The following is an 8,738-nucleotide window of genomic DNA, read 5'->3' on the forward strand; positions in this document are numbered from 1 at the left end:
AATAGTTGAAACTAAGCAACAATTCTACAAAGACCAACTACAAAAACTGAGAAATGTTGAAACATGAATATAGGTACAATATCATGGTTGATTATCTTGAAAGAACATAAACAACTCAACAAGATACACCTATGACAACTCAGGAACCTATGAAAACCTTAAATGTGGAATTTAAGCAATTGTTGTATTTGTTTTGAACATAGAATGTCAACTCTATGAGGTTGTAGTAGCTGAAATTTGATCCTATCCAAGTGATTGTTAATATTGAGATGTTCTTAATGTCTTCCTTGCAATTGAGAGCACAAAAACACAATCTGAAAAATAATGTTAGAGTAAAATCTTAGTGTGTGAGGTGAAAAATAATGATGACAAACTATTGCAAAACCACAAAGATCCAACCACAAACAATCCTAGTTCTACAATAAAAATGTACACCATACACCAATGAAGAAACCTAAGAACATGCAAATTAACAAATTGAAATAATAATACCATTCACATGCCAAGTAGGGTTTGAACTCCATTGTCTCCTATCTCCATTGATCTTGCTTAATATATTTGCTATTAGATTTTGTATGTGCACAAGAGCTCAACAAAGAACGGATTGTGGTTGTGAAGTCGCTTGATTGCAAGAAAGCTTGATAGACGCATTAGTTAGATAGCTAGTGTTGTGAAAGAATGAGAGTATCTTCTTATATAGAAGACACTTTTAGAAAATGGAGGGATAAGATTAAGAAGTGAAAGAAATAAATGGTCAGCCAGGATTAAAGGGTAGGTATAAGAAAATAATAAAATGATAAGGGGGTAGGTAGAGGAAAATTAATAGATAAATGACATGTGTCATAGAAGGGAAAAAGCTAATGAATTAATTAAATAAATAAAGATTCATTTAATTAATAGAGGAAGTGAGACCAATTAAATAAATAAAATATTTATTTAATTTAAAGAAAAGATAATATAAATAAAATAAAAATATTTATATAAATAGGGAAAGGGCTAGAAGAGGATTAATGAACTAATTAAATAAATAAAAATCTATTTAATTAATAGAAGTCTTAGGATAAAATAATTAAATAAATAAAATATTTATTTAATTAAACAAGACAATTTTAGGTGTCTACACTTAGCATTTCACCTTCATGATAAATCTCATGGTTTGAAAAGACAACCATACATCTACTTTTCCAAATGTTATACAAAATAATATGCCTCATAGAATCAACAATAATGTTCTTCTGAAGATGAAGGCCCAAGATTACTTCTTTTCAGCCAAGAGTATGATCAAATATGGTAGGGATATATTTAAAAATAGCATTCCACTTTTTTTCTATTCACACACAGTCCCAAAAAATATGTTTCACATTTTCATTTTGATGACAAAAGACACTTATCTGGTTGGATCATCATACATCTCAATCTGTCACCCACGAGAAGTTTGAAATGTAAGATCTTTCGAGCTAAAACTTGAGCATTAGCTTCCGCTTTAGAGCGCCAAATTTGTGCGCTCAACTTTCACCAAGTTTTCTCTTAAAATTTGCATTTCCATTTTTGATTCACTCTGATTTTTAAAGGTAAGATGGTCATAAGCTTTAAATATATTTCTTTTAATGGGAACAAGACAAACTGATGCTTTGAAAATCGCCACCAATTGATGGGGTTCACCTAGCTTGCTCACACTTCACCTAGTTGGTGTTGCTCAATTCCACCAACCTCTCTAGGTCTAGGTATGCTCCAAGACCTCCAAGTCCTTCTCAATCTATTCTAGGGATTTCTTCTTTCCAATCTCAAGGTGTTTGCATCAAGTGTTTAACTAGGAACCCTACCAATTCAAAGTGTTTCCCATATGCTCATTCTTGTTGTCTTGACTTCAACTTGTCAATTCACCCCCATACTGTTGTGAGTCATTGCAGAGGTGTGGAGGTGGCCTTTTAAAATGAAATGAATTCCATTTGGGTCCATTTGTGGTTTGCATCCCTTATTCTTCCTACTGATTTCACCAATTTGCCTAGAAAAAGGGCTACAAAGAATGAGCCCCTATTAGGCCTCCGAAATCCGGTTTTCAAGGGTTTAGAAGAAAACGGTCCAAAAGACCCTGAAAAAAGGTTGGTTTTTCTTCAAACACTCACCTATCCCCAAGTGATTTTGGTGGTTTTGGTTTCCCAACTTGCCGTACAATGCCCTAACCCAAAAATGAGGGTTTGCTAGGGTTTTTAGGCCTCTTAACCGGTAGTGACTAGTCAAGTTTGTGAAATGGGCATAAAAAGGTCTTATCAAGGCTTCTCCTTGCTATGTAAACTTTGTATGGACTTCATGGACCCATTCAAATGATTTTTTTGTGGTTTTGTGTTCACCTCTACACTATCCATGTCTTCTCTAGCCGGGTTGCTCCTGGACTCGCCTAGAACAAGGTGGTAGCCATATCAAACACCACTTCCAAAACTTCTCCCTGCATATGTACACTGCACAAGTGTTTTCCTTCTATATCCCAACAGGCCGTGATGGTAGCACGGAGGGATTTTATGGGGCAACCATTTTACAATAAATTGCTATATACAAGCCAAAACTGGCTGATTGAAAACAAAACTATGAAAACACCAATACACATTAACTACAAAGATTGAAATGATACAAATGAATCTAAAAAACACAAAAAAAACTCAATCCATAACTGGATCAATGGATTCAATCCATTTGTATTCCCATTGTAAGCAAAATGAGCCAAAAACAGTGATAACAGTCTGAAAATGAGTAGTTTCAGATCGTTGATCATACAAAAACAAATTTCCAACCTTGGTAAACATTCAAGATGAGGTTTTTATAGTCTCCCCCATGTGTGGACCCATTCTAAGGCATTGTGCTATCCCTAAATCCATCGCTAATCACTTTTAGGACAAAAGTTGTCATGACAACTTTTACAACTTTTCACTTTTTGCTTTGTCAACCTATGAAACCTATTTCAAGTCATTTATCATGAATTTTAAAGAATTCATAAGACCATTCTAAATCTCTCTAATGCTTATACCAAGTTATGCCACTTTTGACCATCAAGAAGGTCAATTTCCTACTCAAACTACTACCTATGCACAAAATGCAAACCTAGGAAGAAAACTAACTCAACTAGGCCTGCACATGACTCAAAACAAACATCACACTCACTCTTTGGACCCTCCTAGAGTCCTTATTAGGAACCTATCTTGGCTAAGGTCAGTACAAGCCAAAATTGTGAAAAGACTATAAGTCTAAGTCCTAGGTGCTCCTACACCACCAATCCTTGAAACAATTACATTTCAAAGGAGTGCAAAGCTTCATGACTAGATCAATGAGGGCCAAGGAAATAAAAATAATAATAAATCCTTTGATCCTATTACTTCAACCAAACTTCCTCTATAAATTTGGCCAATTATCCCGTCCCATAGAAACAAAATCCCATAGGTCACCAAACTAGCAAACTCCTTTCTTAAATAAAAGGTAAGCTTGCCTTTTAAAATAAATAGAAAGAGGTTGTCCTTGATATTGGACCAATCGATTCCACTAGATACAAGTGGATCTAAAACTAAAACTATTTTGTAGTGAATGATTTTTCCAATTTAAATATTTGCACACTTGTTGCCATGCCTTCAAAATAGACTATAAAGAAGGTAAAGCTCTAATATGAAAGAAATGAGCCATCAAGATTTTGTCTTCCCACATGACAGTTTTCCATTTTCTTTTAACCGAGGCCTGACTAATACAAAAATGAACTAGGATTTTCCATGGCTCATCTCGAGTAATAGCCTGAACTATCCATTTTTCTACTAGAAAAACTCCTTGTGTTTTGGGATCCAATAAGTCTAGCCCACCCTTAGCTTTTGGTTGAATGCAATTAAACCATGAGGTGTATTTGAAACCAATGCTACCACTCCAGTTAGACCAAAGGAAACGATGCACAATTTTGATAAGGTCATCATAACATTTTTTTAGGGCATCCAACAAGATGAATAGTACACGTGAGGCCAAGAAAATATGATTGACCACTTGAATTTTGTCGGCTAAGGAGAAAAACTTGTTTTTCCAAGAAAATAACTTAATTTTTAGTTTATTAAGGAACCATTTCCACATCTCGGCAAGAGATACGCCCACACCAAAGGCGATACCCAGGTAATGAGAGATTTGACCATGTTTTATTGTCTTCCATTCTAAGGAGATCCAAGAAGGAGGTTTATCAATTTGTCTCATGAGGAATTTAGTTTTAGGATGCGCTAATTTAGACCCTGAAACTAAGCAATAAAGGTTAATAAAATCCATAGCATTTGAAATCTCCTCTTCAAAATTTTGAAGAAAGAGCATATTGTCATCAGCAAAATGTGAATTCATGACCCCAACATTACACGAAAGAGAGATACCCTTGATTAAGCCCATCTGATTATATTTTTGCAGCAAATAACCAAGTGCATCAGCATCCAAAACATAAAGAAAAGGAGATAAAGGGTAGCCTTGTTAGATTGAGCGTTGAAGTGGGAAGGTATCAAATATCCTGTTATTAACTATTAGTTGAGCATTGGCATCTTTAAACAATATTAACATGTTTGCACAACTTGGAGCCAAACCCCAACCATTGCAGCATTTTGAGGATAAATCTTCAGCGCATTCTATCATACGCATTATCAAAATCCAACTTGATTATGATAGCATTTTGACCTGATTGTTGAGCCCATTCTAAAGTTTCCCATGCAAGAATAAGGTTATCAAGAATATATCTCCCTCCAAGGAACCCCATTTGCTCAGCTCTAACAATACCTTTAGCCACATGTTTAATCCTTGTAGCAAGTGCTTTGGCAATAATTTTATAAGAAGTATTGAGGAAGGTAATAGGATGCCATTCTGCAATTGTATCTTTATTCTTTCTTTTGTATGATATGCATTGGCAGGATGTTCAACAATTTTGGAAGATATTATTAAAGATCATATACCAAAAAATTGTATCTTCACTATAGCTACTTTTAGATTGTAATCTCTCCATTGTTGGGAAAATGGTGTTGTACACCTTGCATAATAATGTTTCATTGTTGTATTATTTTATTAAATTGTGTGAGGTGGACATTAAATTATATTCCAATATCATATTGTATTGTTGCACCTAGGAGCAACTAGATGGACATGCAACATGTAGAGATTCCCTTGGAATATTCTTGTAACCTCTTGATGAGTTGTATTGACACATTGGTATTATTATATTGTATTTATTTAATATTGGGGAATGTAATCATGATGAAGTACCCAATATTAAATGTGGGTCAAGGGTAGGTAGGAAAAATATTATATTTTATTGTCACATGGTTTTGGGCACATGGTTTGATGTAATACCACTTGGTGGTTTTGTAGGAGCTTGTGTTTATAAAAGAAACCACAAGGGTAGTTGTTTGGGTTGGTCAGATAGTCAGGTTAGCATTTGTGGAGGTTGGAAGCATGGCATGGGATGTGTGGTTACATGCTTGTTCACATGGAGTGCTTGTTGATGGCTTGTTATGGCTGGGTTTTCAAAAGCTTTCCATATTTGTATTGTAATGGACGCATTGCTGATAATACATGGTGGATGATGCTTTTGGAGGCTGGGTTTTTCCCTCATGAGGGTTTTCCTAGGATATATCTTATGTCACATTTTTATGGGTATGTTGTCTATTCTTTTCATGTGGATTCTATGTGTTGATTTTGTTGAAATCTCAATTGGGTTATGTGGAAATGATCATAAAGTTGGCTACAAGTTTCCTTTCATCCATTGTTTTTTTCTTCTATGGTTGCTAGTAAAAGTCCGAGTATAGATGGACTTTTAGTTCTATAAAAAATGTGGCAATTTATTAAAGATGATTTTTATAAAAACACATCATTTTACATTACTAGGCATAAAGTACAGGTCATAGAGAAGATGAGAAGAACTGAGGAAGAGAGAAGAGTTAAAACACATGTATATCAAAATGTTTTCAATCCAACATGAATAAAAATTTGAATATTTTCACACTTTATCATATAGATGTCAAGTAAATGTGTGTTTGGGAACATGTCTTTGATGTCACAATTGGCTATAGCTAGAAAATTTTATCTTCTAAAAGGTGTTTCAACTCAATGTTGGTTGTTGCTAATGATAATTTAGTCTTTTTCATTGTATAAGAGGGGAATCGTCCATCTTCTATATAGTTCTAATTCTTCGTGAGAAGTATCTATTTTTAATTCTATTATTGCCTTGTTGTTCTTATATTGACTATCCAAGAAATAAAGGATATACATTGTGAGGGGACTTAAAATTGAGTATATAAAATAACCATAGTTGGTATGACTATTTCTAATGTGTTAAATGTCATTACAGCCTACAATGATTGGGTTTGTATTTTGAAGAACTCTTGGTATTTAAGATGGAATATGTATAATAGTCTCACTAATTAACATTATTTTGAAATTTATTTGATAACAAATATAGTTAATGATTATATAGGATACGAGGATGGATACGACGGACCAAAAAGGAGTAAAATTGGCCATTTAAAAAAAAATTAGTAATAAAACTAATCTTGGATGAGAAATTGAAGATATCCATGATCAAACTTTGAAGATGCTACATGAATAAGAGTCATAGAGCTCATATTCTACTTTTTAAAATACTATTTTTTAGAAAAAAAAAGTGGAGATTAATGGTTTCAAATATAGGGACACACAAAGTGCTCTTATTTTTATTGAAATATATGACATAACATTTGTTGCGATCCCTTAAAATGTTGACATTTTTTAAGTATTTCAAATATCACCTAAGTGGAAAATTAGCTAACATCATGTAGTTTATGCCTTTTTTTTGTTGGTAATTTTAAATAAATATATGATTTTTTATTTATTAAAGTTCACACGTCCTAAAAAATAAAAAGTTGAGTGTTCTCCTCCCTATTTTTTAAAAACTAATCAAATTTTTTTTTTCTTGAGTGTGTATTAAATACAATCTAAAATGTAAAAATATAATTTGTTTCAAAATTTTAATGAATAGATAAAAAATGACAATAAAAATACTATAATAGATTTTTGGGGAAAAATAAAAAACATCAACAACAAAAAGTCAAGATCAAAACCTTACTGTATTGGAAATGTAGAAAAAATTATATGGATAGAAAGGTAAGAGAGAGTTTGACATTATTCTAACATTTATTATAAACATTGAAAGGCATGCAAACTTGATGGAGAGCATGCTTGGCATTTAGGTGTTTTTCTATAATTTGCAAAACACAACTCTGGTTGTTGACAATGGAATCCAATAATTCAACTTTCATTCTCGAGATAAATCTAAATCTAAGGGTTGCAAATATCCAAGGAAACATATATCATGAGTGTGTTATAATGTGCTCACATTATAACACACTCACATTATAACACAACCATATTTTTTAAGGTAAAAACATTGAACAATAAAAAAACATGCGCATCTTACATACATGCTCTATTTTACACTACAAACTATGCTTTCTTTGACATAGAAACAAGTTTTTCATAATTCAGAGAAATTATTCAATTATTGTTTGGAAAATATATCACCTTTTTTATTCTCTTTCATTGACACAAAAGATTGAGATTTCCTTTTTTTTTTTTTTAAATAATCGTTTGAATGATTATTTTCATGTTTTATCTTAATAATTGTTAAATATTATAGCCAATTATTGTAAACTGATATAGAAATCAACATCATATCAAGAAAAGCAATAAAAAACTCTAACTTTGGAGGAACATGAAGTGGAGAGTGAATGACAAATTTGTTAGGAAAATGGTGTCTCCACCTTGCAATGTTAAAAGAGTACTATTGATAAACGGTTGTTGTTGATACATGACGACGGGGGTTGAGGGGCAACACCCCCAACTTGGGGGTTGCAACGGGTTTCCCCTTTGTCGGCCCCGATCCTGTGACCGACTGGGAGTTCGGACAACACGTCCCGGTGGGGGTTTTCAAGGGAAGCGCCCCTAAAAACAATCACATATAATCTATGATTGTAAATCTTGATCATTGATCATTAGGTCATAGATCTAACTGTGGATATTTTGAGCATTGTGTTTTCCCTAGAAGGCAACCCTATTTTAAGAGGGGATTGCATTACAACTATTATATTTTGATGTATTATCAAAGTCTGATAGTTGTTGAATTGCCTTTGGATCCTACTGGTGGTACACCTATAAGAAGCTTTCTTTGCAAGTATATTGTAATCTTTTGTTGATTTTTGAATAATGTATTGGGCAGCTTTTGGAGTATGGGGTTTTTCTCTCAAAAGGGTTTTCCCCATGTAAATCACTGTGTTGTGGTATTCATGCTATTTATGTTTATTTTTGTCAAGTTTTTGTAACTGTTGTAATGATCTGTAAAAGTCTTTTCATTACCCTCCTCTCAAGGTTAGTGTAGGAAGTTGTTCCGCTACTTAACTTCCTTACAAAATTTGTGTAAGTAATAAAATTAATCTTGGAGTTGAAAGTAAGTCCTATTTTCCATCTCAATTTGGTATTTGATAGTTGTATAGTTTGAATAATTATTAAATTTCCTTGGCAATAAATCTAGTTCAAGATGGAAAGATATTTTCTTTGTAACATACTCATGTGACCTTAAATATGAGTGCTCAAATCCTTGCTCTATGCATAATCCATAATAACTTCGGTACCAATTCTAATATGACAGCCCCGCAAAAATCATTGGCTTTAAGTTATAATAGAGCATTTACTACTTAGAGATAGTGGATAAATAA

Source organism: Cryptomeria japonica, chromosome 5 (genome assembly GCF_030272615.1).
Source record: "Cryptomeria japonica chromosome 5, Sugi_1.0, whole genome shotgun sequence".
Taxonomy (NCBI): Eukaryota; Viridiplantae; Streptophyta; class Pinopsida; order Cupressales; family Cupressaceae; genus Cryptomeria; species Cryptomeria japonica.